The sequence below is a fragment of the Pseudophryne corroboree genome, chromosome 3, assembly GCF_028390025.1.
Source record: "Pseudophryne corroboree isolate aPseCor3 chromosome 3, aPseCor3.hap2, whole genome shotgun sequence".
In the NCBI taxonomy this organism is placed as follows: Eukaryota; Metazoa; Chordata; class Amphibia; order Anura; family Myobatrachidae; genus Pseudophryne; species Pseudophryne corroboree.
Window position 1 is genome coordinate 96,427,830 of NC_086446.1, and position 9,268 is coordinate 96,437,097.

At 41.3% G+C, this 9,268-nt stretch overlaps 1 pseudogene; it reads left to right on the top strand.

The window, feature by feature from the left end:
* The first annotated feature begins 1,389 nt into the window (after window positions 1–1,389).
* LOC134896665 (5S ribosomal RNA) lies at window positions 1,390–1,508 on the top strand (annotated as a pseudogene).
* The last annotated feature ends 7,760 nt before the right edge of the window (window positions 1,509–9,268 follow it).

The window sequence follows — 9,268 nt, forward strand, 5'->3', positions numbered from 1 at the left end:
TTATTTATATTCATTATTATTTTTATTTTCATTTGTATCATCATTCTCTCTTATTGTTTTTCTTTTTTTCTTTTCATTCCCTTCTCATGTCCATTACCACTCATCGTACATAGGTTTTAATGTCCCATTCCACAGCTCTCTACTCAGTTCCCCATTTGAGGCAATACTCGCTTCCTTATGTGGAAACTGGGCAAATTTGCCCTTTACCAATATGGCCCTTCTCATATTGTTCATATAACATTACCATTTTCCACACTCCAGCCCAGCCTCTATACAAGCCACTGAGAACAGCGGCTGGTCAGTGTCACTTTTATTTCCTGTACCCAGCAGCATCGACCCAAGCCTGTTACATTTAATCTATTTATGTTTGCTGTCATTCCGCATTATGGGCAATTTGCCCTTCTCTAATATGGCCATTCCACCTCCAGCCTCATGTTACCAAGGGGTCCCCGCCTCTGCACACTCTCTCATCCATACAGCTGCTCAATCATTCAGGCGACAGCCGCTGACGCACGCGGCTGTGACCTATCAGCGGCACCGTCATGCACGTCATCCCCGCCCCCATGTTAGACGCGCCAATCAGAGCCGCACTGCTAGTTACTCTTATATTGTCCAGAGTCTCTACTCGCACCTCCAGGTAGTGAACAAGCCCTGCGGGGTGAAACGCGTTTTCTGAGCCAGTGGGCCCACTGGCACCAACCACGTTATCTGAGGACATCTATGCTGTTGATCCAACAAAGGTTATTTACACAGGCAGCGCCTGTGTTGGTAATGTGGAACATTAATCATTTTTGATTTAGCAATTGCACCAGCGACCTAACTTTACTGTTGCATTCCCTTTCACTGACAAATGTGTTAAGAGATTGTCCATGTTATAGGCACATATAGGCTATTATTAGTTGTTCCTCTTGTGGCAGCAGCATTACCTTGTATGCAAATAATCACTGTCAGCAGCATTACATAATTATTTAGGGGATATTCTCACCAGCATCTTTTTATAATTATTATAATTGCTATTTAATCTAGGAACACAGCATAATTCTTCATTTCTGACATACACTGAGTCATTTCACTTATCCGACATCTAAGTGATATTATCAATGTCAACATGCAATTTGTATTATTATTTTTTGCATCTATTTTTGATGTTGGCAAATGTTTGTTAGCAGGGTACTTTGCATATAATTATTGATGCCCTCTGCTTCCATTCTTGACTCTTTTTTCTTCTTTCCGTGGACTCTCATCTATGATCCTGGATGCGTAATACCACCTATGTGGGACCTACTGCATCCAGCCTAATGTAGAAAGCAGATCCACACCTTTTGTAACCAAATTGTCACATCTTCGTTTATATAGGTGCATTCTCATTGGCATCTAACCCATCCATCTGTCTACTACCATACCACACTGCCAGTGCCCGATCTCGTCCGATCTTGGAAGCTATACAGTGTTGGGCTGGGTCAGTACCTGAGGGGGAGACTCACAGGGAATACCCAGTGTAGTAGACTCTTTATCCCTGTGATGTGCGTTATCTGACGCCAACAGCAGTATCACCACTTGACTTCATTCTTTTCTATAATATCCCTATCTCTCGTAGGCATACTCTGTTTACACAATTACTCAAGATCCTTGATCTCTTTATTTACCAACAAATTATACAGTGTACTTGGTTGGTGACTGGTGGGAAGTGGGTAATGTCTCACTATCCATTGCCGGACCTGTCCAGCTTTTTCACATTTAATAATGGATCATAATTTGGTCTCAACAATGCAGATTTTCTGTACTGGTCGGGCTGAAATGGATGCAGAAGAAGCAAAGTGTCTACATCCTTTCTTATCACATTCTGTGAGACAGGACCAGAACATTCCTTTAAATTTTAAATGTTCAATTTAATACGTATTTTAAATCACATTCATTTTTTGGATCCTAGGTTGTTTAATGGGTAATCATGAGAAATATATTTTTTATAATGTATATCCAATAAAAGTTATATTTTACTAACTCCTATGTATAATTAAAACTATTTGAACTTTATTTCAACTATTTAAGAGTGCGCCCACACATATTCCTGTTACTGCAAGGGATCTTTTTTCAATCTACTGTACCTGCCGATCATATAAAGATAAATGTTCATTCAATGATCAAAGTAACAGGAGGACTCATGGAAGAACGTAGCATACATTACACGTATGCGTTCATACTGCACATTGCAAATGTACGATAGACTCGACATATTATACATGTAAAAATGAAGGTTGCTTTGCAGAGCAGCACCGAGACATCTTCACTGATGGTCCGATGGAAGAGGTAATTGCTTTTTTGAAAGAATGAATCAAAGGCATCGTACAGGGCCTTATTATTCTGCTGCAGGTTGGTGGATGTCCGATTGTACTGTATAATGTCTCGTAGTTCTTCCCTGTTTGGAAACAGAACCAGGATGTATAATGCATATACTAAAGATACAGTGATTTATATCATATCACGGGTGTCAGATTAAATCTAGAAAGTATATTGAAATAGGGGTAATGTTAACTAGTATGAATGTATGACATGAACTGTATGTTGCTTATCCCAGATTTGCTCACCCCCAATGTTTAGCTATTCAAAATCATGAATTGAATAGATATACTGTAGATCTATGTTACACGCAAGTCATCTTTACTCACTTTTGGTTATCTTGAACTTCAGTTTCTCCAGGTCTAATTGGTCAGGTTCTTGTCTGGTTTGTGTAGTTAGTTTCGGACACTGGCAGAGATGTTTCCAGTTTGTGACTTAACAGTATCTTTTTATATATAAAAAGGGTTTTGTAGCTCAGATTTTACAGTGACCCTATCTAATGGGGTTCTTGGTCCAGGTGGAGGGGAAATTTCAATAGGACAGTTCTGAGCCAAGTATGACACCTAGGCAGCGAGCTTGCGGTGTGGGGTTGATTGTATAGTTCTCAAAAGGGATATAAATATCAGGTTTGTAACTGCTATTGGCCAGTGGAAATATAATTAACTCTGTTTTGGAAATATTAAGTTTGAGGTGGCAAGATAACATCCAAGATGAAATGGCTGAGAGGCATTCAGTGACCCGAGCCAATACAGATAGAGACAAATCATGGGAGGATAGGTAGATGAGTATCATCTGCATACAGATGATACTGAAATCTGAAAGAACTGTTTAGCTGGCCAAGAGATGAGGTATAGATTGAGAAAAGCAGAAGACCTGAGACCGAGTATTGTGGTACTCCAACTGAAAGGTAGCGAAGAGGAGATGCACTGAGACTGGAGGTAGGTAGGTTCAGGGAAAAATTAGTTCAGAGAAAGGCTAGTGGACAAGTGGAATAGCTTCCCATCAGAGGTGGTAGAGGCTAAGACAGAGCAATTTAAACATGCATGGGATAGACAAAGATTATCCTTACAAAGAAATAAGGATGAAATAAGTTTTGAGATAAAAATATGGTTAAAAAAAGGGCTGACTAGATGGGCCAAGTGGTTCTTATCTGAATCCTCATCTTCATTGTCATCCCTTGTCCTTTTTTTGTTGTTGCTTCAACGTCTCTTGATGATGCCTGAGGTTTTTCTTCAGAACCCAGGTTGTTTGCCATCCTAGATTCCATCACCAGATTGTTTATTGTTTTTCTGTAGAACCTCTGCGTGGTGGTTTCTGAGTGTCCCATATACCTTGCAATGTACCTCACCAAATCAGCTACACACATAGATGGCAGAGAGGATTCCGTGACATGGCGGATTTCCTGGCTTGTCACAGGTGTCAGATTAAAATTTGTCGTGGAATCTTGCCAGGTCATTTGAAGCATTATATATATATATATATATATATATATATTTTTCCCCCTTTGTCGAGATGAAAAAATGTTTGCGGTCCTGGGCATTGTGGAAGAACGTGGGCCTGATCTTCTGGTAATAGACATCAAACCACATTTCCTCTTCCTCTACAAGAGCAAAAGTAGCATCTTGCTGGGGTGAAGTTTTTCTGGTTCTTCATATCAATAATAGCCGCCTTTGCCACTTTATCCCCCTCTTTATATTGATGGTGTCTTCTTTGATGCCACTCAGTCACTGTCATATTTTGCACAACACCCTGTCGTTGAAGGTGCTTCAGAATGATCACAGTTTCCAGATAGTACAGGATGGTCAGTTCTTCTTTATCTGTAAACTGCTGATCTGTTTTAGCCTTGTGAATTGATTCAAGAAATCCATGCTTTGCCACCACCAGCAGTTGATGACACTCTTCCCGTGTCTTCATTTTCTGATAACTTAACAGTATCTTTATATATAAAAGGTTTTGTAGATCAGGTTTTACAGTGACCCCATCTAAGGGATTTTTTGGTCCAGGTGGAGGGGATATTTCAATAGGAATAGTGAAAATATCTGTTTATTTCTTGGGTTGTTAGTATAAGGATAAGTTCTGTGCTTACCTGTATTCTTATGTGTGCTGTCTGTACGGCACTGCAAACTATTTGTGGCACATGTAGTAATAAACAGTACTTAGTCATATTGGCAACCACTCCAGGTCTTTGAAGGTGTTTTAGGAATAGCAAAGCCTTAAGATAGTAGAGAATGCACACCTTATCTTTGGTCGACAGTTTTTCACCAATATCAGCCTGGTGGACGCAATTCAGGAATGAAGGAGGGATAAGAAAGTGGAAAATGATAGGATAGTGGGTGTCCCTTGTGGCTCACATTATACTAGAAGAGCTATATCAGAAAAATAGTAACATTTGATACACACCAGTTCCTCTTCCTTTTTTACACGCAAGTCCTCTTCACTCACTTTTGGTAATCTTGAACTTTAGATTCTCCAGGTCTATGTAAACCTGTGCAGACTTCTTATAATAAGCCACTGTCTGGTGTGCCTGTCCCATTGTTTTAAGTTTCTTAAAGTAATTGGTTTTTCCATGTCAAGTACATAATCCAAGAAAACTTTTGTACTATCCATGTAGTATAAGTATCTGGGTAGGAGTGGCCCTATCAGAAAGGAGAAAACATGAGGGCTTAATGTTAGGTTTTTTCTTGATTTTCTTCTTTCCTCATGATTAATATTTCTTGGCTGCTGTGGCTTCCAATTGGCTGATATGTCAATCATGTTGAAGCTGATCACATAAAAAAAATCTGTTAATGTACTTTATTTGCTATACTTACTGATATGATTTACTCCTTTCTTCCTCTGATGCATCCATTCCTTTCTACAGTCATGCCAATGCATTTTCAGTTTGTGTTTGGTCCCCATTTAAGGTCATGGGATATTTTTGACCCCAGGAATTTAAAGGAGTCAACCCGCGACACCATGCGGTCAGCAATCACGAGTGGGGGCAAGGCAGCAGGTTTCCTTCTGAAGTCCACTACTATCTTTACCGTTTTGAGGGGCTTTAGGTCCCGGTTATTCCTGCTGCACCACTGTCAGCCGGTCAACTTCACATCTGTCGGCAGACTCATACCCGTCCTCAATTAGAGCAATGTTGGTGGTGTCACCTTGAACTGCTTTCTTGTGTCTCCACCAATTTACACATATAGCCAAGCTGGGTGACCAGTCTTGAGCCAAGACATATTCTGTAATGTCTTTTTCCTATAATGTCAATCTGCTGTCAGGTTGGTATGTGCCAGATATTTGGTGAAGAGACACTTCTTTACATGGTTTGTGCAGTAAGAGTTTCATATGTGTTTGCAAACTTCCACTTTTGGTTTAAAGAAATAAAACACTGTAAACTTCTTTGCCCAATCACTTAATTTTTAAATATGGACACTGGCAAAGAAGTTTCCAGTTTCTGATGACTGGACAGTATAACATATATATATATAGACATAACATAAAATAACATAAAAGGTTTTGTAGATCAGGTTTTACAGTGACCCCATCTAATGGGGTTCTCGGTAGATGTGGAGGGGATATTTCAATAGGAATGTTGAAAATATCTGTTTATTTCTTGGGGAGTGAGTATATGGATAAGTTCTGTGCTGTGCTTCTCTGTATTCTTATGTGTGCTGTATGTACGGCACTGCAAACAATTTCTGGCACCTAATAAATAAAATGTAGTAATGATAAACATTACTTTTTTTAAACAGTACTTACAGTAATATTGGCAACCAGGTATTTGGAGGTGTTTTAGGTTAAGCAAAGTCTTTAGGTTCTGGGGGAGTATGGTTGCAAAGCTGAAACTTAAAGGAATTGATGGAAGGGCACCACCAGGAGTGGAGCCTGTGGCTTAATTTGACTTAACACGGGAAGGCACCCTGGCAGGTTATCCATTCCTTACATAGGAGTGCCGGTTTGTGGATTGTGATAGATAGATAGATAGATAGATAGATAGATAGATAGATAGATAGATAGATAGATAGATAGATAGATGCAAAATTTCTGTGATTACCATTCTGAGATCATGGTCCAATTATCGGACCCGGCCACTTATGAGGCGTTACAATCAGATCCATCTGCTGAGTATAAAAAGGAGTTGGATTCCATCCTTGACCAAGCTTGCCAATCCGAATTGATTTCATCAAAACTATGCCAAGCCCTGAAGAAAGAATTTCCAATTGTGCCCTTACTTTTCACAGTACCTAAGATTCACAAGAATTTGATCAGGCCTCCGGGCAGGCCCATCATATCGGCCAACAAGTCATTATACCAGCTGATTTCCATTATTTATTTATTTTGAAATAGTGTCCTCCAACCTTTAGTTCTGGCGCAACCTAACTTCATCAAAGACACCACAGCCTTTCTGAACAACTTGATGTTGGTTGGTCCATTACCTGAGAACACATTACTTTGCACTATAGATATTGTATATGCAGCCTATACACCAGCATTCCACATTCATTGGGACACAAATCCATCAAGAGTTTCTTATGTAAGAAGAGAATGGAGTCTTTAATTTGGATCTTTTTCTCATTCTTCTTAATCTCACCCTCACGAGAAACTATTTCTTATACGATGGCAAGTTTTACCGTCAAAGGAATGGCTGTGCAATGGGCAGTAATGTCTCTCCGTCGTTTGCCAACATATTTATGCTGCAAGAGGAACAGGCCATGTTTTTTTCAAATTCCAACATCAGCCGTAACATCATCCATTACTCACGCTGATGTCTTTTTGTTGTGGACTGGTAGACAAACGGAATTTGACCAACTAGTAACGTCCATCAACAACCGGGCTTCTCCTATCAAAACCACTGCATCGTGCAACAAAGAATCACTCAATTATCTCAATGTCAAGATCACTATCTCGAATGGCATCATTAGTACCGAGGTTTATCATAAACCTACAGACAAGAACACTTTGCTACGATTCAATAGTCATCACCTGAGAGCATTGAAGAGGGGCCTTCCAAGGTCACAGATGAGGACTGCAAGGATTACTAGCGATGTCAATCAGCTCGATAAGGCTCTTACCCAAACCATAGCACGGTTCGTCGCCAGTGGCTATGATCACAACATGCTCCTGAATATTAAGAAAGAGGTTCTAACCATACCTAGAGAAAATCTATTAGAGAAGACTAATGCTGCTTTCACATCCCAAACCCTGCTTTTAAAACATTTCTTAAAACGGGTCTTAAAATGGATCTGAGCAGTTAAACTCCTTTCACATCGCATGTTGTACCGGTATACTACCGCTTCATTACCGTTTTGGTACCTTTCACACTGAACCCGTTTCACCCATAGAAAAAAGTGGTTGTCATTTTAAATGGACTTTTCTGGCCCACACACAGAGGAGTCGGAACTGGGAGGGCAAGGGGGCAGCTCACCCCCCAAAAAAAATAGGAGAGGCGCCGCCGCCGATATACAGGAGGAGCGATGTGCGGTCTTTCAGCTGACCGCACATCGCTCCTCCATGCAGGGACTGAGCACCAGCGGCAGGATGCGGCTGTGTGCAGACTCTCCCCCTCCTCCCAGACTCAGTTCAACGGGGCTGCCCGCCGCCGTCTCACTCCCCTCCCCTTACCAAGGCTGGCTCACGCACAGAGAAGTGCCGCGATTCGCGGGTGTCAAAGGGGGCGTGGCCTAATGCCGAGAAGTACCTGCCTTCCCTTCATTACAGACCTGCTGTGGCTGGGACTGGGTTGAGTCAGGTAAGAGACTCTCCCGCCCGCTCCCACTGACCCATTCTCTCTCTCTCTGCCTCTCCCTCTCCAATGGCTAATGCATATAAAAACATCATATAAAAAAAGTCATAAAAAAAGTCATATAAAAAAAGTCATAAAAAAAGTCATATAAAAAAAAATACATATGTATATCTGATCAGATATAAAAAAGAAAAATTAGTTAAGGTGCAACAGGACTATGCGCAGCATCGGGTTTACAATTGGTTGCACACAGGCCACAGAAACCCTGGTGGCACACAGATGCGTAAATTCCGCAGGAGACGCCCATGGCAGGAACAATCAGGGAATTCCAGTACATAGGCCATTGATACAGAAGGTAACATCATGGAGGGGACACAGACTAATGCCCGTGCGGTCCCTTTAGGCGTAGACACCCGCAGGACGCGGGCAGATATGCGCATAAACGCACGCGACGGGGGGGGACAGTCGCAGAGGGAGAAGAGGAAACAAGCCCCCAAGGGGGAAGCGAGCTTAGTTTTCAACCTCTCAAAAAACCCTTTATCTGAAGTCGAATTACAAGTATTAAGTAAGGGGTTAAGCTTCATTCCCACCAACTCCCATAAACCTTTTCAGTGGAGGGTGGATAATTACAAATTTCAGAGAAAGCTTAGACTCAAAGAACACTTCAGTAAACAGAAAACTATCAAGGAGAGTGACCCTACCATCCCCCTTAAACTTGCAAGTTTGGAGCACCATCAACATTTGACCCTCAGTCGTTTAATCCAGCCATAAAAATCTTCTCCAGGATGTTGGAGCAATCCTCTGATGAAATCAAGCCAGCAGCAAGATTTAACCTTACTCGTGAAGAAAACCAGGCACTAAAGGCACTGAAAGCACGACGTGATATCATCATAAGAGGGGCGGATAAAGGGGGAGCAGTAGTTGTCATGGACTTGGAGATGTATAAAACTGAGTGCACCCGGCTGTTATCAGATATATCCACATATAAGCTATTGGATAAGGATCCCACTGAAGAATTCAAACAAGAACTGTGGAAACTGTTGGAATCAGCTGAAGAAAGAGGATGGATTAACACAGAAATCAAGACACTGCTGATGAGAACCACTCCAAGGACTCCAATGTTCTATGTGATCCCCAAGATACACAAGGACACACAGAGACCCCCAGGCAGACCCATCATTTCTGCAAGGGGGTCTCTGTGTGAACCTG